The sequence below is a fragment of the Passer domesticus genome, chromosome 2 (genome assembly GCF_036417665.1).
Source record: "Passer domesticus isolate bPasDom1 chromosome 2, bPasDom1.hap1, whole genome shotgun sequence".
Lineage (NCBI taxonomy): Eukaryota > Metazoa > Chordata > Aves > Passeriformes > Passeridae > Passer > Passer domesticus.
Window position 1 is genome coordinate 96,240,404 of NC_087475.1, and position 25,475 is coordinate 96,265,878.

Genomic DNA, 25,475 nt, shown 5'->3' on the forward strand with positions numbered 1-25,475 from the left:
AGCAGCAAGCAGAGCAAAGTTGTCCAAGAATAGCTTCCATTGGAATGCTAATGGCAATTGAAGAGGCAGGCCAGTGGCAAGCCACTAGCTTCTAGCAGTTTGAAAGTTGCAGACACAGTGCAGGTGTTGTGCGGCTTCCTTCTTGGCCTCCTAGAAGGTGCCGCGCTCTCCGTCTCTTGCTTGCCAATATGTTGCCGTGTTCCTCCTATTGTTTGGGTTGTTTTGATTTGTTTTTATGATGTTTTGGTGGGTTTTCGAAATATTTTGGTGGTGTTTTAGAATGTTTTGTTTTCTCTTGTGTTGTTTTTATTGTCTTGGCAGGTTGTGGAACGTTTGGATTCCTTTTGGCGGGTTTGAAAATATTTTGGCTCTTTGCGCAGAGATGACGGTGCCGGTTGCGGTGCGCTCCGGGGCGCTCCTTCTGCGGAAAGACGCCTGGCAGCGGCACTTGGGACAGCTCCGCGTCTCCGTATTCTGCGTTTCTTGCCTTCTGCATCTCAGCAAAATGCTTTCCCACTAGGTCTAGCAAGGAGAAACTGTGGCAGCTGAGTAGATGTAGCCCGGCCCGCCCTTTGAAGTTGACAAGTTCTTGGCATCTCAGAGCCTCAAGGCAAGAGCGAGGTTCTCTATGGTAGGCTGGGGCAGAACTAGCAGCAAGCAGAGCAAAGTTGTCCAAGAATAGCTTCCATTGAAATGCTAATGGCAATTGAAGAGGCAGGCAAGTGGTAAGCCTTGAAATTCTAGCAGTTAGAAAGATGCAGACAAGGTCCGGGTGTTGTGCGGCTTCACTCTTCGCATCGTAGAAGGTACCGCGCTCTCCGTCTCTCGGATGCGATCAAGCGGCTCTTCGCGCAGAGAGCACTGTGCCGGTCACTGTGCGCTGCGGAGCTCTCTTTCTGCCGAAAGACGCCTGGCAGCGGCACTTAACTTCGGAGAGCTCCGTATCTCCGTATTCTGCATTTCTTGTCTTCTGCGTCTCAGCAAAATGCTTTTCCACTGTGTCTAGCAAGGAGAAACTGTGCCAGCACAGTATACGTGCCCGGACTTGTGTTCTCAATTCCCGAGTTCTCGGCATCTCAAAATCTAAAGGGAAGAGCAAGGTTATCTATGGTAGGCTGGGGCAGAACTAGAAGCAAGCACAGCAAAGTTGTGCAAGAATACCTTCCTTTCGGATGCTAATGGCAATTGAAGAGGCAGGCAAGTGCTAAGCCTTGAAATTCTAGCAGTTAGAAAGCTGCGGACACAGTCCGGGTGTTGTGCGGCTTCACTCTTCGCATCGTGGAAGGTACCGCGCTCTCCGTCTCTCGGATGCGATCAAGCGGCTCTTCGCGCAGAGAGCACTGTGCCGGTCACTGTGCGCTGCGGAGCTCTCTTTCTGCCGAAAGACGCCTGGCAGCGGCACATAACTTCGGAGAGCTCCGTATCTCCGTATTCTGCATTTCTTGTCTTCTGCGTCTCAGCAAAATGCTTTTCCACTGTGTCTAGCAAGGAGAAACTGTGCCAGCACAGTATACGTGCCCGGACTTGTGTTCTCAATTCCCGAGTTCTCGGCATCTCAAAATCTAAAGGGAAGAGCAAGGTTATCTATGGTAGGCTGGGGCAGAACTAGAAGCAAGCAGAGCAAAGTTGTGCAAGAATACCTTCCTTTCGGATGCTAATGGCAATTGAAGAGGCAGGCAAGTGGTAAGCCTTGAACTTCTAGCAGTTAGAAAGCTGCGGAAACAGTGCAGGCGTTGTGCGGCTTCACTCTTCGCATCCTAGAACGTGGCGCGCTCTCCGTCTCTCGGATGCCATCTAGCGGGTGTTTGCGCAGAGAGCGCTGTGCTGATCGCGGTTCTAAATATTTTTCTGGGTTTTTGGGATGTTTTGGTTCGTTTTTGTGAAGTTTTGGAGAGTTTTGGAATATTTCGGTTCCTTTCGGCGGGTTTTGAAATATTTTGCCCGGATTTTTAAAATGTTTTTATTTGTTTTTATTATTTTTTGGTAAGTTTTTTTGTGTTTTGATAAGTCCTGGCTGGTTTTCTAGTATTTTGGCGTGTTTTCCGAATGTTTTGATCACTTTTGGCGGGTTCTAAAGTATTTCGTCTGGTGTTTGGATTGTTTTAATTTGTTTTGATTTGTTTTTCTTATGTTTTGGTGGGTTCTTGGAAAGGTTTGGTTCATTTTTGCGTATTTTAAAGTATTTTAGCGGGTTTTTGGAATGTTTTGATTTGCATTGATTTTCTTTCTAATGTTTTGACGGATTTTTTGTATGTTTTTTGCGTCTATTGGGAATGTTGTGATCAGTTTCGACGTGTGTATTAACATTTTGGCAGGTTTTTGGAATGTTTTAATTGTTTTTTTACAATATTTCAGCTGGTTTGGGAAATTTTAATTACTTTTGATGTGTTTTACAATATTTTGCCTGGTGTTTGGAATTTCTTGGTTTGTTTTGATTTGTTTTTATAAAGTTTTTGGAAAATTTTGATTCTTTTTGGTGAGTTTTAAAATAGTTTGGCGGGCTTAAAATAATTTGGTGAGTTTTTACAATGTTTTAGCTGGTATTGATTTGTTTTTATTATGTTTTGGCAAGCTTTTTGAAATATTTGGATCAGTTCTGGCTGGTTTTCTAGTATTTTGGCATGTCTTCAGAATGTTTTGATCCGTTTTGGCGGGTTTTAATATATTTTGGCAGGTTTTTAGAATATTTTGTTTGGTTTTCCTATGTCTTTATTATGTTTTGGAGGGCTTTTAGAATGTTTAGATTACTTTGGGCGGGTTTTTAGGATTTTTTTGGTTGGTTTTGATTAGTTTATGTTATGTTTAGTCAGTTTTTTGGTGTGTTTGGATTAGTTTTATTGGGCTTTATCATGTTTTGGCGGTTTTTTTGAATGTTTTATTGACTTCTGACAAATTATATAATATTTTGGCAGGTTTTCAGTATGTTTTGATCAGTTTTTGGGGAGTTCTAAAATATTTTGTCAAGTTTTTGGAATTTTTTGGTTGGTTTTGATTTGTTTTTATGATGTTTTGCCAAGTTTTTTGAATGTTTTGATCAGTTCTGGCTGGTTTTCTAATGTTTTGGCATCTTTTCAGAATGTTTTGATGAGTTTTGCGGGTCCAAATTATTTTGGCGGGTTTTCGGAATATTTTGGTTGGTTTTGATTTGTTTTTATGATGTTTTGGCGGGTTTTCGGAATGTTTTGGTTGGGTTTTAGAATGTTTTGTATTCTCTTGAGTTGTTTTTATTGTGTTGGCAGGTTTTGGAATGTTTGGATTCTTTTTGGCGGGTGTTCGGAATGTTTTGGCGGGTGTTCGGAATGTTTTGATTAGTTTTGACGGGTTTTGAAATATTTTGGCGGGTTTTTAGAAGGTTTCGATTTGTTTTGATTTGTTTTGATTCTGTTTAGCCCAGTTTTTGGTGTGTTTGGATTAGCTTTGGTGGGCTTGATCATGTTTTGTCCGGTTTTTTCAAATGTATTGATCACCTCTGTCTGGTTTTCTATTTTGGCGGGTTTGAAAATATTTTTGGATGAGTTTTGGCGGGTTTGAAAATATTTTGGCTCTTTGCGCAGAGATGACGGTGCCGGTTGCGGTGCGCTCCGGGGCGCTCCTTCTGCGGAAAGACGCCTGGCAGCGGCACTTGGGACAGCTCCGCGTCTCCGTATTCTGCGTTTCTTGCCTTCTGCATCTCAGCAAAATGCTTTCCCACTAGGTCTAGCAAGGAGAAACTGTGGCAGCTGAGTAGATGTAGCCCGGCCCGCCCTTTGAAGTTGACAAGTTCTTGGCATCTCAGAGCCTCAAGGGAAGAGCAAGGTTCTCTATGGTAGGCTGGGGCAGAACTAGCAGCAAGCAGAGCAAAGTTGTCCAAGAATAGCTTCCATTGAAATGCTAATGGCAATTGAAGAGGCAGGCAAGTGGTAAGCCTTGAAATTCTAGCAGTTAGAAAGATGCGGACACAGTGCAGGTGTTGTGCGGCTTCACTCTTCGCATCGTAGAAGGTACCGCGCTCTCCGTCTCTCGGATGCGATCAAGCGGCTCTTCGCGCAGAGAGCACTGTGCCGGTCACTGTGCGCTGCGGAGCTCTCTTTCTGCCGAAAGACGCCTGGCAGCGGCACTTAACTTCGGAGAGCTCCGTATCTCCGTATTCTGCATTTCTTGTCTTCTGCGTCTCAGCAAAATGCTTTTCCACTGTGTCTAGCAAGGAGAAACTGTGCCAGCACAGTATACGTGCCCGGACTTGTGTTCTCAATTCCCGAGTTCTCGGCATCTCAAAATCTAAAGGGAAGAGCAAGGTTATCTATGGTAGGCTGGGGCAGAACTAGAAGCAAGCACAGCAAAGTTGTGCAAGAATACCTTCCTTTCGGATGCTAATGGCAATTGAAGAGGCAGGCAAGTGCTAAGCCTTGAAATTCTAGCAGTTAGAAAGCTGCGGACAAGGTCCGGGTGTTGTGCGGCTTCACTCTTCGCATCGTGGAAGGTACCGCGCTCTCCGTCTCTCGGATGCGATCAAGCGGCTCTTCGCGCAGAGAGCACTGTGCCGGTCACTGTGCGCTGCGGAGCTCTCTTTCTGCCGAAAGACGCCTGGCAGCGGCACATAACTTCGGAGAGCTCCGTATCTCCGTATTCTGCATTTCTTGTCTTCTGCGTCTCAGCAAAATGCTTTTCCACTGTGTCTAGCAAGGAGAAACTGTGCCAGCACAGTATACGTGCCCGGACTTGTGTTCTCAATTCCCGAGTTCTCGGCATCTCAAAATCTAAAGGGAAGAGCAAGGTTATCTATGGTAGGCTGGGGCAGAACTAGAAGCAAGCAGAGCAAAGTTGTGCAAGAATACCTTCCTTTCGGATGCTAATGGCAATTGAAGAGACAGGCAAGTGGTAAGCCTTGAACTTCTAGCAGTTAGAAAGCTGCGGAAACAGTGCAGGCGTTGTGCGGCTTCACTCTTCGCATCCTAGAACGTGGCGCGCTCTCCGTCTCTCGGATGCCATCTAGCGGGTGTTTGCGCAGAGAGCGCTGTGCTGATCGCGGTTCTAAATATTTTTCTGGGTTTTTGGGATGTTTTGGTTCGTTTTTGTGAAGTTTTGGAGAGTTTTGGAATATTTCGGTTCCTTTCGGCGGGTTTTGAAATATTTTGCCCGGATTTTTAAAATGTTTTTATTTGTTTTTATTATTTTTTGGTAAGTTTTTTTGTGTTTTGATAAGTCCTGGCTGGTTTTCTAGTATTTTGGCGTGTTTTCCGAATGTTTTGATCACTTTTGGCGGGTTCTAAAGTATTTCGTCTGGTGTTTGGATTGTTTTAATTTGTTTTGATTTGTTTTTCTTATGTTTTGGTGGGTTCTTGGAAAGGTTTGGTTCATTTTTGCGTATTTTAAAGTATTTTAGCGGGTTTTTGGAATGTTTTGATTTGCATTGATTTTCTTTCTAATGTTTTGACGGATTTTTTGTATGTTTTTTGCGTCTATTGGGAATGTTGTGATCAGTTTCGACGTGTGTATTAACATTTTGGCAGGTTTTTGGAATGTTTTAATTGTTTTTTTACAATATTTCAGCTGGTTTGGGAAATTTTAATTACTTTTGATGTGTTTTACAATATTTTGCCTGGTGTTTGGAATTTCTTGGTTTGTTTTGATTTGTTTTTATAAAGTTTTTGGAAAATTTTGATTCTTTTTGGTGAGTTTTAAAATAGTTTGGCGGGCTTAAAATAATTTGGTGAGTTTTTACAATGTTTTAGCTGGTATTGATTTGTTTTTATTATGTTTTGGCAAGCTTTTTGAAATATTTGGATCAGTTCTGGCTGGTTTTCTAGTATTTTGGCATGTCTTCAGAATGTTTTGATCCGTTTTGGCGGGTTTTAATATATTTTGGCAGGTTTTTAGAATATTTTGTTTGGTTTTCCTATGTCTTTATTATGTTTTGGAGGGCTTTTAGAATGTTTAGATTACTTTGGGCGGGTTTTTAGGATTTTTTTGGTTGGTTTTGATTAGTTTATGTTATGTTTAGTCAGTTTTTTGGTGTGTTTGGATTAGTTTTATTGGGCTTTATCATGTTTTGGCGGTTTTTTTGAATGTTTTATTGACTTCTGACAAATTATATAATATTTTGGCAGGTTTTCAGTATGTTTTGATCAGTTTTTGGGGAGTTCTAAAATATTTTGTCAAGTTTTTGGAATTTTTTGGTTGGTTTTGATTTGTTTTTATGATGTTTTGCCAAGTTTTTTGAATGTTTTGATCAGTTCTGGCTGGTTTTCTAATGTTTTGGCATCTTTTCAGAATGTTTTGATGAGTTTTGCGGGTCCAAATTATTTTGGCGGGTTTTCGGAATATTTTGGTTGGTTTTGATTTGTTTTTATGATGTTTTGGCGGGTTTTCGGAATGTTTTGGTTGGGTTTTAGAATGTTTTGTATTCTCTTGAGTTGTTTTTATTGTGTTGGCAGGTTTTGGAATGTTTGGATTCTTTTTGGCGGGTGTTCGGAATGTTTTGGCGGGTGTTCGGAATGTTTTGATTAGTTTTGACGGGTTTTGAAATATTTTGGCGGGTTTTTAGAAGGTTTCGATTTGTTTTGATTTGTTTTGATTCTGTTTAGCCCAGTTTTTGGTGTGTTTGGATTAGCTTTGGTGGGCTTGATCATGTTTTGTCCGGTTTTTTCAAATGTATTGATCACCTCTGTCTGGTTTTCTATTTTGGCGGGTTTGAAAATATTTTTGGATGAGTTTTGGCGGGTTTGAAAATATTTTGGCTCTTTGCGCAGAGATGACGGTGCCGGTTGCGGTGCGCTCCGGGGCGCTCCTTCTGCGGAAAGACGCCTGGCAGCGGCACTTGGGACAGCTCCGCGTCTCCGTATTCTGCGTTTCTTGCCTTCTGCATCTCAGCAAAATGCTTTCCCACTAGGTCTAGCAAGGAGAAACTGTGGCAGCTGAGTAGATGTAGCCCGGCCCGCCCTTTGAAGTTGACAAGTTCTTGGCATCTCAGAGCCTCAAGGGAAGAGCAAGGTTCTCTATGGTAGGCTGGGGCAGAACTAGCAGCAAGCAGAGCAAAGTTGTCCAAGAATAGCTTCCATTGAAATGCTAATGGCAATTGAAGAGGCAGGCAAGTGGTAAGCCTTGAAATTCTAGCAGTTAGAAAGATGCGGACACAGTGCAGGTGTTGTGCGGCTTCACTCTTCGCATCGTAGAAGGTACCGCGCTCTCCGTCTCTCGGATGCGATCAAGCGGCTCTTCGCGCAGAGAGCACTGTGCCGGTCACTGTGCGCTGCGGAGCTCTCTTTCTGCCGAAAGACGCCTGGCAGCGGCACTTAACTTCGGAGAGCTCCGTATCTCCGTATTCTGCATTTCTTGTCTTCTGCGTCTCAGCAAAATGCTTTTCCACTGTGTCTAGCAAGGAGAAACTGTGCCAGCACAGTATACGTGCCCGGACTTGTGTTCTCAATTCCCGAGTTCTCGGCATCTCAAAATCTAAAGGGAAGAGCAAGGTTATCTATGGTAGGCTGGGGCAGAACTAGAAGCAAGCACAGCAAAGTTGTGCAAGAATACCTTCCTTTCGGATGCTAATGGCAATTGAAGAGGCAGGCAAGTGCTAAGCCTTGAAATTCTAGCAGTTAGAAAGCTGCGGACAAGGTCCGGGTGTTGTGCGGCTTCACTCTTCGCATCGTGGAAGGTACCGCGCTCTCCGTCTCTCGGATGCGATCAAGCGGCTCTTCGCGCAGAGAGCACTGTGCCGGTCACTGTGCGCTGCGGAGCTCTCTTTCTGCCGAAAGACGCCTGGCAGCGGCACATAACTTCGGAGAGCTCCGTATCTCCGTATTCTGCATTTCTTGTCTTCTGCGTCTCAGCAAAATGCTTTTCCACTGTGTCTAGCAAGGAGAAACTGTGCCAGCACAGTATACGTGCCCGGACTTGTGTTCTCAATTCCCGAGTTCTCGGCATCTCAAAATCTAAAGGGAAGAGCAAGGTTATCTATGGTAGGCTGGGGCAGAACTAGAAGCAAGCAGAGCAAAGTTGTGCAAGAATACCTTCCTTTCGGATGCTAATGGCAATTGAAGAGACAGGCAAGTGGTAAGCCTTGAACTTCTAGCAGTTAGAAAGCTGCGGAAACAGTGCAGGCGTTGTGCGGCTTCACTCTTCGCATCCTAGAACGTGGCGCGCTCTCCGTCTCTCGGATGCCATCTAGCGGGTGTTTGCGCAGAGAGCGCTGTGCTGATCGCGGTTCTAAATATTTTTCTGGGTTTTTGGGATGTTTTGGTTCGTTTTTGTGAAGTTTTGGAGAGTTTTGGAATATTTCGGTTCCTTTCGGCGGGTTTTGAAATATTTTGCCCGGATTTTTAAAATGTTTTTATTTGTTTTTATTATTTTTTGGTAAGTTTTTTTGTGTTTTGATAAGTCCTGGCTGGTTTTCTAGTATTTTGGCGTGTTTTCCGAATGTTTTGATCACTTTTGGCGGGTTCTAAAGTATTTCGTCTGGTGTTTGGATTGTTTTAATTTGTTTTGATTTGTTTTTCTTATGTTTTGGTGGGTTCTTGGAAAGGTTTGGTTCATTTTTGCGTATTTTAAAGTATTTTAGCGGGTTTTTGGAATGTTTTGATTTGCATTGATTTTCTTTCTAATGTTTTGACGGATTTTTTGTATGTTTTTTGCATCTATTGGGAATGTTGTGATCAGTTTCGACGTGTGTATTAACATTTTGGCAGGTTTTTGGAATGTTTTAATTGTTTTTTTACAATATTTCAGCTGGTTTGGGAAATTTTAATTACTTTTGATGTGTTTTACAATATTTTGCCTGGTGTTTGGAATTTCTTGGTTTGTTTTGATTTGTTTTTATAAAGTTTTTGGAAAATTTTGATTCTTTTTGGTGAGTTTTAAAATAGTTTGGCGGGCTTAAAATAATTTGGTGAGTTTTTACAATGTTTTAGCTGGTATTGATTTGTTTTTATTATGTTTTGGCAAGCTTTTTGAAATATTTGGATCAGTTCTGGCTGGTTTTCTAGTATTTTGGCATGTCTTCAGAATGTTTTGATCCGTTTTGGCGGGTTTTAATATATTTTGGCAGGTTTTTAGAATATTTTGTTTGGTTTTCCTATGTCTTTATTATGTTTTGGAGGGCTTTTAGAATGTTTAGATTACTTTGGGCGGGTTTTTAGGATTTTTTTGGTTGGTTTTGATTAGTTTATGTTATGTTTAGTCAGTTTTTTGGTGTGTTTGGATTAGTTTTATTGGGCTTTATCATGTTTTGGCGGTTTTTTTGAATGTTTTATTGACTTCTGACAAATTATATAATATTTTGGCAGGTTTTCAGTATGTTTTGATCAGTTTTTGGGGAGTTCTAAAATATTTTGTCAAGTTTTTGGAATTTTTTGGTTGGTTTTGATTTGTTTTTATGATGTTTTGCCAAGTTTTTTGAATGTTTTGATCAGTTCTGGCTGGTTTTCTAATGTTTTGGCATCTTTTCAGAATGTTTTGATGAGTTTTGCGGGTCCAAATTATTTTGGCGGGTTTTCGGAATATTTTGGTTGGTTTTGATTTGTTTTTATGATGTTTTGGCGGGTTTTCGGAATGTCTTGGTTGGGTTTTAGAATGTTTTGTATTCTCTTGAGTTGTTTTTATTGTGTTGGCAGGTTTTGGAATGTTTGGATTCTTTTTGGCGGGTGTTCGGAATGTTTTGGCGGGTGTTCGGAATGTTTTGATTAGTTTTGACGGGTTTTGAAATATTTTGGCCGGTTTTTAGAAGGTTTCGATTTGTTTTGATTTGTTTTGATTCTGTTTAGCCCAGTTTTTGGTGTGTTTGGATTAGCTTTGGTGGGCTTGATCATGTTTTGTCCGGTTTTTTCAAATGTATTGATCACCTCTGTCTGGTTTTCTATTTTGGCGGGTTTGAAAATATTTTTGGATGAGTTTTGGCGGGTTTGAAAATATTTTGGCTCTTTGCGCAGAGATGACGGTGCCGGTTGCGGTGCGCTCCGGGGCGCTCCTTCTGCGGAAAGACGCCTGGCAGCGGCACTTGGGACAGCTCCGCGTCTCCGTATTCTGCGTTTCTTGCCTTCTGCATCTCAGCAAAATGCTTTCCCACTAGGTCTAGCAAGGAGAAACTGTGGCAGCTGAGTAGATGTAGCCCGGCCCGCCCTTTGAAGTTGACAAGTTCTTGGCATCTCAGAGCCTCAAGGCAAGAGCAAGGTTCTCTATGGTAGGCTGGGGCAGAACTAGCAGCAAGCAGAGCAAAGTTGTCCAAGAATAGCTTCCATTGGAATGCTAATGGCAATTGAAGAGGCAGGCCAGTGGCAAGCCACTAGCTTCTAGCAGTTTGAAAGTTGCAGACACAGTGCAGGTGTTGTGCGGCTTCCTTCTTGGCCTCCTAGAAGGTGCCGCGCTCTCCGTCTCTTGCTTGCCAATATGTTGCCGTGTTCCTCCTATAATTTGGGTTGTTTTGATTTGTTTTGATGATGTTTTGGCGGGTTTTCGAAATATTTTGGTGGTGTTTTAGAATGTTTTGTTTTCTCTTGTGTTGTTTTTATTGTGTTGGCAGGTTGTGGAATATTTGGATTCATTTTGGCGGGTTTGAAAATATTTTGGCTCTTTGCGCAGAGATGACGGTGCCGGTTGCGGTGCGCTCCGGGGCGCTCCTTCTGCGGAAAGACGCCTGGCAGCGGCACTTGGGACAGCTCCGCGTCTCCGTATTCTGCGTTTCTTGCCTTCTGCATCTCAGCAAAATGCTTTCCCACTAGGTCTAGCAAGAAGAAACTGTGGCAGCTGAGTAGATGTAGCCCGGCCCGCCCTTTGAAGTTGACAAGTTCTTGGCATCTCAGAGCCTCAAGGCAAGAGCGAGGTTCTCTATGGTAGGCTGGGGCAGAACTAGCAGCAAGCAGAGCAAAGTTGTCCAAGAATAGCTTCCATTGAAATGCTAATGGCAATTGAAGAGGCAGGCAAGTGGTAAGCCTTGAAATTCTAGCAGTTAGAAAGATGCAGACAAGGTCCGGGTGTTGTGCGGCTTCACTCTTCGCATCGTAGAAGGTACCGCGCTCTCCGTCTCTCGGATGCGATCAAGCGGCTCTTCGCGCAGAGAGCACTGTGCCGGTCACTGTGCGCTGCGGAGCTCTCTTTCTGCCGAAAGACGCCTGGCAGCGGCACTTAACTTCGGAGAGCTCCGTATCTCCGTATTCTGCATTTCTTGTCTTCTGCGTCTCAGCAAAATGCTTTTCCACTGTGTCTAGCAAGGAGAAACTGTGCCAGCACAGTATACGTGCCCGGACTTGTGTTCTCAATTCCCGAGTTCTCGGCATCTCAAAATCTAAAGGGAAGAGCAAGGTTATCTATGGTAGGCTGGGGCAGAACTAGAAGCAAGCAGAGCAAAGTTGTGCAAGAATACCTTCCTTTCGGATGCTAATGGCAATTGAAGAGGCAGGCAAGTGCTAAGCCTTGAAATTCTAGCAGTTAGAAAGCTGCGGACACAGTCCGGGTGTTGTGCGGCTTCACTCTTCGCATCGTGGAAGGTACCGCGCTCTCCGTCTCTCGGATGCGATCAAGCGGCTCTTCGCGCAGAGAGCACTGTGCCGGTCACTGTGCGCTGCGGAGCTCTCTTTCTGCCGAAAGACGCCTGGCAGCGGCACATAACTTCGGAGAGCTCCGTATCTCCGTATTCTGCATTTCTTGTCTTCTGCGTCTCAGCAAAATGCTTTTCCACTGTGTCTAGCAAGGAGAAACTGTGCCAGCACAGTATACGTGCCCGGACTTGTGTTCTCAATTCCCGAGTTCTCGGCATCTCAAAATCTAAAGGGAAGAGCAAGGTTATCTATGGTAGGCTGGGGCAGAACTAGAAGCAAGCAGAGCAAAGTTGTGCAAGAATACCTTCCTTTCGGATGCTAATGGCAATTGAAGAGACAGGCAAGTGGTAAGCCTTGAACTTCTAGCAGTTAGAAAGCTGCGGAAACAGTGCAGGCGTTGTGTGGCTTCACTCTTCGCATCCTAGAACGTGGCGCGCTCTCCGTCTCTCGGATGCCATCTAGCGGGTGTTTGCGCAGAGAGCGCTGTGCTGATCGCGGTTCTAAATATTTTTCTGGGTTTTTGGGATGTTTTGGTTCGTTTTTGTGAAGTTTTGGAGAGTTTTGGAATATTTCGGTTCCTTTCGGCGGGTTTTGAAATATTTTGCCCGGATTTTTAAAATGTTTTTATTTGTTTTTATTATTTTTTGGTAAGTTTTTTTGTGTTTTGATAAGTCCTGGCTGGTTTTCTAGTATTTTGGCGTGTTTTCCGAATGTTTTGATCACTTTTGGCGGGTTCTAAAGTATTTCGTCTGGTGTTTGGATTGTTTTAATTTGTTTTGATTTGTTTTTCTTATGTTTTGGTGGGTTCTTGGAAAGGTTTGGTTCATTTTTGCGTATTTTAAAGTATTTTAGCGGGTTTTTGGAATGTTTTGATTTGCATTGATTTTCTTTCTAATGTTTTGACGGATTTTTTGTATGTTTTTTGCGTCTATTGGGAATGTTGTGATCAGTTTCGACGTGTGTATTAACATTTTGGCAGGTTTTTGGAATGTTTTAATTGTTTTTTTACAATATTTCAGCTGGTTTGGGAAATTTTAATTACTTTTGATGTGTTTTACAATATTTTGCCTGGTGTTTGGAATTTCTTGGTTTGTTTTGATTTGTTTTTATAAAGTTTTTGGAAAATTTTGATTCTTTTTGGTGAGTTTTAAAATAGTTTGGCGGGCTTAAAATAATTTGGTGAGTTTTTACAATGTTTTAGCTGGTATTGATTTGTTTTTATTATGTTTTGGCAAGCTTTTTGAAATATTTGGATCAGTTCTGGCTGGTTTTCTAGTATTTTGGCATGTCTTCAGAATGTTTTGATCCGTTTTGGCGGGTTTTAATATATTTTGGCAGGTTTTTAGAATATTTTGTTTGGTTTTCCTATGTCTTTATTATGTTTTGGAGGGCTTTTAGAATGTTTAGATTACTTTGGGCGGGTTTTTAGGATTTTTTTGGTTGGTTTTGATTAGTTTATGTTATGTTTAGTCAGTTTTTTGGTGTGTTTGGATTAGTTTTATTGGGCTTTATCATGTTTTGGCGGTTTTTTTGAATGTTTTATTGACTTCTGACAAATTATATAATATTTTGGCAGGTTTTCAGTATGTTTTGATCAGTTTTTGGGGAGTTCTAAAATATTTTGTCAAGTTTTTGGAATTTTTTGGTTGGTTTTGATTTGTTTTTATGATGTTTTGCCAAGTTTTTTGAATGTTTTGATCAGTTCTGGCTGGTTTTCTAATGTTTTGGCATCTTTTCAGAATGTTTTGATGAGTTTTGCGGGTCCAAATTATTTTGGCGGGTTTTCGGAATATTTTGGTTGGTTTTGATTTGTTTTTATGATGTTTTGGCGGGTTTTCGGAATGTCTTGGTTGGGTTTTAGAATGTTTTGTATTCTCTTGAGTTGTTTTTATTGTGTTGGCAGGTTTTGGAATGTTTGGATTCTTTTTGGCGGGTGTTCGGAATGTTTTGGCGGGTGTTCGGAATGTTTTGATTAGTTTTGACGGGTTTTGAAATATTTTGGCCGGTTTTTAGAAGGTTTCGATTTGTTTTGATTTGTTTTGATTCTGTTTAGCCCAGTTTTTGGTGTGTTTGGATTAGCTTTGGTGGGCTTGATCATGTTTTGTCCGGTTTTTTCAAATGTATTGATCACCTCTGTCTGGTTTTCTATTTTGGCGGGTTTGAAAATATTTTTGGATGAGTTTTGGCGGGTTTGAAAATATTTTGGCTCTTTGCGCAGAGATGACGGTGCCGGTTGCGGTGCGCTCCGGGGCGCTCCTTCTGCGGAAAGACGCCTGGCAGCGGCACTTGGGACAGCTCCGCGTCTCCGTATTCTGCGTTTCTTGCCTTCTGCATCTCAGCAAAATGCTTTCCCACTAGGTCTAGCAAGGAGAAACTGTGGCAGCTGAGTAGATGTAGCCCGGCCCGCCCTTTGAAGTTGACAAGTTCTTGGCATCTCAGAGCCTCAAGGCAAGAGCAAGGTTCTCTATGCTAGGCTGGGGCAGAACTAGCAGCAAGCAGAGCAAAGTTGTCCAAGAATAGCTTCCATTGGAATGCTAATGGCAATTGAAGAGGCAGGCCAGTGGCAAGCCACTAGCTTCTAGCAGTTTGAAAGTTGCAGACACAGTGCAGGTGTTGTGCGGCTTCCTTCTTGGCCTCCTAGAAGGTGCCGCGCTCTCCGTCTCTTGCTTGCCAATATGTTGCCGTGTTCCTCCTATAATTTGGGTTGTTTTGATTTGTTTTGATGATGTTTTGGCGGGTTTTCGAAATATTTTGGTGGTGTTTTAGAATGTTTTGTTTTCTCTTGTGTTGTTTTTATTGTGTTGGCAGGTTGTGGAATATTTGGATTCATTTTGGCGGGTTTGAAAATATTTTGGCTCTTTGCGCAGAGATGACGGTGCCGGTTGCGGTGCGCTCCGGGGCGCTCCTTCTGCGGAAAGACGCCTGGCAGCGGCACTTGGGACAGCTCCGCGTCTCTGTATTCTGCGTTTCTTGCCTTCTGCATCTCAGCAAAATGCTTTCCCACTAGGTCTAGCAAGGAGAAACTGTGGCAGCTGAGTAGATGTAGCCCGGCCCGCCCTTTGAAGTTGACAAGTTCTTGGCATCTCAGAGCCTCAAGGCAAGAGCAAGGTTCTCTATGGTAGGCTGGGGCAGAACTAGCAGCAAGCAGAGCAAAGTTGTCCAAGAATAGCTTCCATTGAAATGCTAATGGCAATTGAAGAGGCAGGCAAGTGGTAAGCCTTGAAATTCTAGCAGTTAGAAAGATGCAGACAAGGTCCGGGTGTTGTGCGGCTTCACTCTTCGCATCGTAGAAGGTACCGCGCTCTCCGTCTCTCGGATGCGATCAAGCGGCTCTTCGCGCAGAGAGCACTGTGCCGGTCACTGTGCGCTGCGGAGCTCTCTTTCTGCCGAAAGACGCCTGGCAGCGGCACTTAACTTCGGAGAGCTCCGTATCTCCGTATTCTGCATTTCTTGTCTTCTGCGTCTCAGCAAAATGCTTTTCCACTGTGTCTAGCAAGGAGAAACTGTGCCAGCACAGTATACGTGCCCGGACTTGTGTTCTCAATTCCCGAGTTCTCGGCATCTCAAAATCTAAAGGGAAGAGCAAGGTTATCTATGGTAGGCTGGGGCAGAACTAGAAGCAAGCACAGCAAAGTTGTGCAAGAATACCTTCCTTTCGGATGCTAATGGCAATTGAAGAGGCAGGCAAGTGCTAAGCCTTGAAATTCTAGCAGTTAGAAAGCTGCGGACAAGGTCCGGGTGTTGTGCGGCTTCACTCTTCGCATCGTGGAAGGTACCGCGCTCTCCGTCTCTCGGATGCGATCAAGCGGCTCTTCGCGCAGAGAGCACTGTGCCGGTCACTGTGCGCTGCGGAGCTCTCTTTCTGCCGAAAGACGCCTGGCAGCGGAAGCCGCACAACACCTGCACTGTGTCTGCAACTTTCAAACTGCTAGAAGCTAGTGGCTTGCCACTGGCCTGCCTCTTCAATTGCCATTAGCATTCCAATGGAAGCTATTCTTGGACAACTTTGCTCTGCTTGCTGCTAGTTCTGCCCCAGCCTACCATAGAGAACCTTGCTCTTCCCTTGAGGCTCTGAGATGCCAAGAACTTGTCAACTTCAAAGGGCGGGCCGGGCTACATCTACTCAGCTGCCACAGTTTCTCCTTGCTAGACCTAGTGGGAAAGCATTTTGCTGAGATGCAGAAGGCAAGAAACGCAGAATACGGAGACGCGGAGCTGTCCCAAGTGCCGCTGCCAGGCGTCTTTCCGCAGAAGGAGCGCCCCGGAGCGCACCGCAACCGGCACCGTCATCTCTGCGCAAAAAGCCAAAATATTTTCAAACCCGCCAAAACTAATCCAAAAATATTTTCAAACCCGCCAAAATAGAAAACCGGACAGAAGTGATCAATACATTCGAAAAAACCTGACAAAACATGATAAAGCCCACCAAAGCTAATCCAAACACACCAAAAACTGGGCTAAACAGAATCAAAACAAATCAAAACAAATCTAAAACTACTAAAAACCCGCCAAAATATTTCAAAACCCATCAAAACTAATCAAAACCTTCCGAATATCCATTAAAAAACATTCCAAATACCCGCCAAAATATTTTAAAACCCGCCAAAATGAATCCAAACATTCCAAAACCTGCCAACACAATAAAAACAACTCAAGAGAATACAAAACATTCTAAAACCCAACCAAAACATTCCGAAAACCCGCCAAAACATCATCAAAACAAATCAAAACCAACCGAAACATTCTGAAAACCCGCCAAAATGATTTAGACCCGCAAAACTCATCAAAACATTCTGAAAAGATGCCAAAACATTAGAAAACCAGCCTGAACGGATCAAAACATTCAAAAAACTTGGCAAAACATCATAAAAACAAATCAAAACCAACCAAAACATTCCAAAAACCAGCCAAAATATTCCGAAATCTGGCCAAAACATCATAAAAACAAATCAACACCAACCAAAACATTCTGAAAACGCGCCAAAATGATTTAGACCCGCAAAACTCATCAAAACATTCTGAAAAGATGCCAAAACATTAGAAAACCAGCCTGAACTGATCAAAACATTCAAAAAACTTGGCAATACATCATAAAAACAAATCAAAACCAACCGAAACATTCCAAAAACCCGACAAAATAGTTTAGAACCCGCCAAAACTGATCAAAACATTCTGAAAAGATGCCAAAATACTATCAAACCACTAAGAAGTGATCAAAAGATTCAATAACTTGCCAAAACATAATCAAAACAAATGAAAGCAAACCAAAACATTCCAAATACCCGCCAAAATATTTTAAAACCCGCCAAAAGGAATCCAAACATTCCAAAACCTGCCAAGACAATATAAACAACACAAGAGAAAACAAAACATTCTAAAACACCACCAAAACATTCCGAAAACCCGCCAAAACATCATCAAAACAATTCAAAACCAACCAAAAAATAAGAGGAACACGGCAACATATTGGCAAGCAAGAGACGGAGAACGCGGCACCTTCTAGGAGGCCAAGAAGGAAGCCGCACAACACCTGCACTGTGTCTGCAACTTTCAAACTGCTAGAAGCTAGTGGCTTGCCACTGGCCTGCCTCTTCAATTGCCATTAGCATTCCAATGGAAGCTATTCTTGGACAACTTTGCTCTGCTTGCTGCTAGTTCTGCCCCAGCCTACCATAGAGAACCTTGCTCTTCCCTTGAGGCTCTGAGATGCCAAGAACTTGTCAACTTCAAAGGGCGGGCCGGGCTACATCTACTCAGCTGCCACAGTTTCTCCTTGCTAGACCTAGTGGGAAAGCATTTTGCTGAGATGCAGAAGGCAAGAAACGCAGAATACGGAGACGCGGAGCTGTCCCAAGTGCTGCTGCCAGGCGTCTTTCCTCAGAAGGAGCGCCCCGGAGCGCACCGCAACCGGCACCGTCATCTCTGCGCAAAGAGCCAAAATATTTTAAAACCCGCCAAAACTAATCCAAAAATATTTTCAAACCCGCCAAAATAGAATACCGGACAGAAGTGATCAATACATTCGAAAAAACCTGACAAAACATGATAAAGCCCACCAAAGCTAATCCAAACACACCAAAAACTGGCCAAACAGAATCAAAACAAATCAAAACAAATCTAAACCTTCTAAAAACCCGCCAAAATATTTCAAAACCCGTCAAAACTAATCAAAACCTACCGAATACCCGCCAAAACATTCCAAATACCCGCCAAAAGATTTTAAAACCCGCCAAAAGGAATCCAAACATTCCAAAACCTGCCAACACAATAAAAACAACTCAAGAGAATACAAAACATTCTAAAACCCAACCAAAACATTCCGAAAACCAACCAAAACATCATCAAAACAAATCAAAACCAACCAAAACATTCTGAAAACCCGCCAAAATGATTTAGACCCGCAAAACTCATCAAAACATTCTGAAAAGATGCCAAAACATTAGAAAACCAGCCTGAACTGATCAAAACATTCAAAAAAATTGGCAAAACATCATAAAAACAAATCAAAACCAACCAAAACATTCCAAAAACCAGCCAAAATATTCTGAAATCCGGCCAAAACATCATAAAAACAAATCAAAACCAACCGAAACATTCCAAAAACCCGACAAAATAGTTTAGAACCCGCCAAAACTGATCAAAACATTCTGAAAAGATGCCAAAATACTATCAAACCAGTAAGAAGTGATCAAAACATTCAATAACTTGCCAAAACATAATCAAAACAAATGAAAGCAAACCAAAACATTCCAAATACCCGCCAAAAGATTTTAAAACCCGCCAAAAGGAATCCAAACATTCCAAAACCTGCCAAGAAAATATAAACAACACAAGAGAAAACAAAATGTTCTAAAACACCACCAAAACATTCCGAAAACCCGCCAAAACATCATCAAAACAATTCAAAACCAACCAAAAAATAAGAGGAACACGGCAACATATTGGCAAGCAAGAGACGGAGAACGCGGCACCTTCTAGGAGGCCAAGAAGGAAGCCGCACAACACCTGCACTGTGTCTGCAACTTTCAAACTGCTAGAAGCTAGTGGCTTGCCACTGGCCTGCCTCTTCAATTGCCATTAGCATTCCAATGGAAGCTATTCTTGGACAACTTTGCTCTGCTTGCTGCTAGTTCTGCCCCAGCCTACCATAGAGAACCTTGCTCTTCCCTTGAGGCTCTGAGATGCCAAGAACTTGTCAACTTCAAAGGGCGGGCCGGGCTACATCTACTCAGCTGCCACAGTTTCTCCTTGCTAGACCTAGTGGGAAAGCATTTTGCTGAGATGCAGAAGGCAAGAAACGCAGAATACGGAGACGCGGAGCTGTCCCAAGTGCCGCTGCCAGGCGTCTTTCCGCAGAAGGAGCGCCCCGGAGCGCACCGCAACCGGCACCGTCATCTCTGCGCAAAGAGCCAAAATATTTTAAAACCCGCCAAAACTAATCCAAAAATATTTTCAAACCCGCCAAAATAGAAAACCAGACAGAAGTGATCAATACATTCGAAAAAACCTGACAAAACATGATCAAGCCCACCAAAGCTAATCCAAAAACACCAAAAACTGGGCTAAACAGAATCAAAACAAATCAAAACAAATCGAAACCTTCTAAAAACCCGCCAAAATATTTCAAAACCCGTCAAAACTAATCAAAAACTTCCGAATACCCATTATAAAACATTCCAAATACCCGCCAAAAGATTTTAAAACCCGCCAAAAGGAATCCAAACATTCCAAAACCTGCCAACACAATAAAAACAACTCAAGAGAATACAAAACATTCTAAAACCCAACCAAAACATTCCGAAAACCCACCTAAACATCATAAAAACAAATCAAAACCAACCGAAACATTCTGAAAACCCGCCAAAATGATTTAGACCCGCAAAACTCATCAAAACATTCTGAAAAGATGCCAAAACATTAGAAAATCAGCCTGAACTGATCAAAACATTCAAAAAACTTGGCAAAACATCATAAAAACAAATCAAAACCAACCAAAACATTCCAAAAACCAGCCAAAATATTCCGAAATCCGGCCAAAACATCATAAAAACAAATCAAAACCAACCGAAACATTCCAAAAACCCGACAAAATAGTTTAGAACCCGCCAAAACTGATCAAAACATTCTGAAAAGATGCCAAAATACTAGAAAACCAGTCAGAAGTGATCGAAACTTTCAATAACTTGCCAAAACATAATCAAAACAAATGAAAGCAAACCAAAACATTCCAAATACCCGGCAAAATATTTTAAAACCCGCCAAAAGGAATCCAAATGTTCCAAAACCTGCCAAGAAAATATAAACAACACAAGAGAAAACAAAACATTCTAAAACACCACCAAAACATTCCGAAAACCCGCCAAAACATCATCAAAACAATTCAAAACCAACCAAAAAATAAGAGGAACACGGCAACATATTGTCAAGCAAGAGACGGAGAACGCGGCACCTTCTAGGAGGCCAAGAAGGAAGCCGCACAACACCTGCACTGTGTCTGCAACTTTCAAACTGCTAGAAGCTAGTGGCTTGCCACTGGCCTGCCTCTTCAATTGCCATTAGCATTCCAATGGAAGCTATTCTTGGACAACTTTGCTCTGCTTGCTGCTAGTTCTGCCCCAGCCTACCATAGAGAACCTTGCTCTTCCTTTGATGCTCTGAGATGCCAAGAACTTGTCAACTTCAAAGGGCGGGCCGGGCTACATCTACTCAGCTGCCACAGTTTCTCCTTGCTAGACCTAGTGGGAAAGCATTTTGCTGAGATGCAGAAGGCAAGAAACGCAGAATACGGAGACGCGGAGCTGTCCCAAGTGCCGCTGCCAGGCGTCTTTCCGCAGAAGGAGCGCCCCGGAGCGCACCGCAACCGGCACCGTCATCTCTGCGCAAAAAGCCAAAATATTTTAAAACCCGCCAAAACAAATCCAAAAATATTTTCAAACCCGCCAAAATAGAAAACCAGACAGAAGTGATCAATACATTCGAAAAAACCTGACAAAACATGATCAAGCCCACCAAAGCTAATCCAAACACACCAAAAACTGGGCTAAACAGAATCAAAACAAATCAAAACAAATCGAAACCTTCTAAAAACCCGCCAAAATATTTCAAAACCCGTCAAAACTAATCAAAACCTTCCGAATACCCGCCAAAACATTCCAAATACCCGCCAAAAGATTTTAAAACCCGCCAAAAGGAATCCAAACATTCCAAAACCTGCCAACACAATAAAAACAACTCAAGAGAATACAAAACATTCTAAAACCCAACCAAAACATTCCGAAAACCCACCAAAACATCATAAAAACAAATCAAAACCAACCGAAACATTCTGAAAACCCGCCAAAATGATTTAGACCCGCAAAACTCATCAAAACATTCTGAAAAGATGCCAAAACATTAGAAAACCAGCCTGAACTGATCAAAACATTCAAAAAACTTGGCAATACATCATAAAAACAAATCAAAACCAACCGAAACATTCCAAAAACCAGCCAAAATATTCCGAAATCTGGCCAAAACATCATAAAAATAAATCAAAACCAACCGAAACATTCCAAAAACCCGACAAAATAGTTTAGAACCCGCCAAAACTGATCAAAACATTCTGAAAAGATGCCAAAATACTATCAAACCAGTAAGAAGTGATCAAAACATTCAATAACTTGCCAAAACATAATCAAAACAAATGAAAGCAAACCAAAACATTCCAAATACCCGCCAAAATATTTTAAAACCCGCCAAAAGGAATCCAAACATTCCAAAACCTGCCAAGACAATATAAACAACACAAGAGAAAACAAAACATTCTAAAACACCACCAAAACATTCCGAAAACCGCCAAAACATCATCAAAACAATTCAAAACCAACCAAAAAATAAGAGGAACACGGCAACATATTGGCAAGCAAGAGACGGAGAACGCGGCACCTTCTAGGAGGCCAAGAAGGAAGCCGCACAACACCTGCACTGTGTCTGCAACTTTCAAACTGCTAGAAGCTAGTGGCTTGCCACTGGCCTGCCTCTTCAATTGCCATTAGCATTCCAATGGAAGCTATTCTTGGACAACTTTGCTCTGCTTGCTGCTAGTTCTGCCCCAGCCTAGCATAGAGAACCTTGCTCTTCCCTTGAGGCTCTGAGATGCCAAGAACTTGTCAACTTCAAAGGGCGGGCCGGGCTACATCTACTCAGCTGCCACAGTTTCTCCTTGCTAGACCTAGTGGGAAAGCATTTTGCTGAGATGCAGAAGGCAAGAAACGCAGAATACGGAGACGCGGAGCTGTCCCAAGTGCCGCTGCCAGGCGTCTTTCCGCAGAAGGAGCGCCCCGGAGCGCACCGCAACCGGCACCGTCATCTCTGCGCAAAGAGCCAAAATATTTTAAAACCCGCCAAAACTAATCCAAAAATATTTTCAAACCCGCCAAAATAGAAAACCAGACAGAAGTGATCAATACATTCGAAAAAACCTGACAAAACATGATCAAGCCCACCAAAGCTAATCCAAACACACCAAAAACTGGGCTAAACAGAATCAAAACAAATCAAAACAAATCTAAACCTTCTAAAAACCCGCCAAAATATTTCAAAACCCGTCAAAACTAATCAAAACCTTCCGAATACCCATTAAAAAAAATTCCAAATACCCGCCAAAATATTTTAAAACCCGCCAAAATGAATCCAAACATTCCAAAACCTGCCAAGAAAATATAAACAACTCAAGAGAATGCAAAACATTCTAAAACCCAACCAAAACATTCCGAAAACCCGCCAAAACATCATCAAAACAAATCAAAACCAACCAAAAAATAAGAGGAACACGGCAACATATTGGCAAGCAAGAGACGGAGAACGCGGCACCTTCTAGGAGGCCAAGAAGGAAGCCGCACAACACCTGCACTGTGTCTGCAACTTTCAAACTGCTAGAAGCTAGTGGCTTGCCACTGGCCTGCCTCTTCAATTGCCATTAGCATTCCAATGGAAGCTATTCTTGGACAACTTTGCTCTGCTTGCTGCTAGTTCTGCCCCAGCCTACCATAGAGAACCTTGCTCTTCCCTTGAGGCTCTGAGATGCCAAGAACTTGTCAACTTCAAAGGGCGGGCCGGGCTACATCTACTCAGCTGCCACAGTTTCTCCTTGCTAGACCTAGTGGGAAAGCATTTTGCTGAGATGCAGAAGGCAAGAAACGCAGAATACGGAGACGCGGAGCTGTCCCAAGTGCCGCTGCCAGGCGTCTTTCCGCAGAAGGAGCGCCCCGGAGCGCACCGCAACCGGCACCGTCATCTCTGCGCAAAGAGCCAAAATATTTTAAAACCCGCCAAAACTAATCCAAAAATATTTTCAAACCCGCCAAAATAGAAAACCAGACAGAAGTCATCAATACATTCGAAAAAACCTGACAAAACATGATCAAGCCCACCAAAGCTAATCCAAACACACCAAAAACTGGGCTAAACAGAATCAAAACAAATCAAAACAAATCGAAACCTTCTAAAAACCCGCCAAAATATTTCAAAACCCGTCAAAACTAATCAAAACCTTCCGAATACCCGCCAAAACATTCCAAATACCCGCCAAAAGATTTTAAAACCCGCCAAAAGGAATCCAAACATTCCAAAACCTGCCAACACAATAAAAACAACTCAAGAGAATACAAAACATTCTAAAACCCAACCAAAACATTCCGAAAACCCAACAAAACATCATAAAAACAAATCAAAACCAACCGAAACATTCTGAAAACCCGCCAAAATGATTTAGACCCGCAAAACTCATCAAAACATTCTGAAAAGATGCCAAAACATTAGAAAACCAGCCTGAACTGATCAAAACATTCAAAAAACTTGGCAATACATCATAAAAACAAATCAAAACCAACCGAAACATTCCAAAAACCAGCCAAAATATTCCGAAATCTGGCCAAAACATCATAAAAATAAATCAAAACCAACCGAAACATTCCAAAAACCCGACAAAATAGTTTAGAACCCGCCAAAACTGATCAAAACATTCTGAAAAGATGCCAAAATACTATCAAACCAGTAAGAAGTGATCAAAACATTCAATAACTTGCCAAAACATAATCAAAACAAATGAAAGCAAACCAAAACATTCCAAATACCCGCCAAAATATTTTAAAACCCGCCAAAAGGAATCCAAACATTCCAAAACCTGCCAAGACAATATAAACAACACAAGAGAAAACAAAACATTCTAAAACACCACCAAAACATTCCGAAAACCGCCAAAACATCATCAAAACAATTCAAAACCAACCAAAAAATAAGAGGAACACGGCAACATATTGGCAAGCAAGAGACGGAGAACGCGGCACCTTCTAGGAGGCCAAGAAGGAAGCCGCACAACACCTGCACTGTGTCTGCAACTTTCAAACTGCTAGAAGCTAGTGGCTTGCCACTGGCCTGCCTCTTCAATTGCCATTAGCATTCCAATGGAAGCTATTCTTGGACAACTTTGCTCTGCTTGCTGCTAGTTCTGCCCCAGCCTAGCATAGAGAACCTTGCTCTTCCCTTGAGGCTCTGAGATGCCAAGAACTTGTCAACTTCAAAGGGCGGGCCGGGCTACATCTACTCAGCTGCCACAGTTTCTCCTTGCTAGACCTAGTGGGAAAGCATTTTGCTGAGATGCAGAAGGCAAGAAACGCAGAATACGGAGACGCGGAGCTGTCCCAAGTGCCGCTGCCAGGCGTCTTTCCGCAGAAGGAGCGCCCCGGAGCGCACCGCAACCGGCACCGTCATCTCTGCGCAAAAAGCCAAAATATTTTAAAACCCGCCAAAACTAATCCAAAAATATTTTCAAACCCGCCAAAATAGAAAACCAGACAGAAGTGATCAATACATTCGAAAAAACCTGACAAAACATGATCAAGCCCACCAAAGCTAATCCAAACACACCAAAAACTGGGCTAAACAGAATCAAAACAAATAAAAACAAATCTAAATCTTCTAAAAACCCGCCAAAATATTTCAAAACCCGTCAAAACTAATCAAAACCTTCCGAATACCCATTAAAAAAAATTCCAAATACCCGCCAAAATATTTTAAAACCCGCCAAAATGAATCCAAACATTCCAAAACATGCCAAGAAAATATAAACAACTCAAGAGAATACAAAACATTCTAAAACCCAACCCAAACATTCCGAAAACCCGCCAAAACATCATCAAAACAAATCAAAACCAACCAAAAAATAAGAGGAACACGGCAACATATTGGCAAGCAAGAGACGGAGAGTGCGGAACCTTCTAGGAGGCCAAGAAGGAAGCCGCACAACACCTGCACTGTGTCTGCAACTTTCAAACTGCTAGAAGCTAGTGGCTTGCCACTGGCCTGCCTCTTCAATTGCCATTAGCATTCCAATGGAAGCTATTCTTGGACAACTTTGCTCTGCTTGCTGCTAGTTCTGCCCCAGCCTACCATAGAGAACCTTGCTCTTGCCTTGAGGCTCTGAGATGCCAAGAACTTGTCAACTTCAAAGGGCGGGCCGGGCTACATCTACTCAGCTGCCACAGTTTCTCCTTGCTAGACCTAGTGGGAAAGCATTTTGCTGAGATGCAGAAGGCAAGAAACACAGAATACGGAGACGCGGAGCTGTCCCAAGTGCTGCTGCCAGGCGTCTTTCCTCAGAAGGAGCGCCCCGGAGCGCACCGCAACCGGCACCGTCATCTCTGCGCAAAGAGCCAAAATATTTTAAAACCCGCCAAAACTAATCCAAAAATATTTTCAAACGCGCCAAAATAGAAAACCGGACAGAAGTGATCAATACATTCGAAAAAACCTGACAAAACATGATCAAGCCCACCAAAGCTAATCCAAACACACCAAAAACTGGCCAAACAGAATCAAAACAAATCAAAACAAATCTAAACCTTCTTAAAACCCGCCAAAATATTTCAAAACCCGTCAAAACTAATCAAAACCTACCGAATACCCGCCAAAACATTCCAAATACCCGCC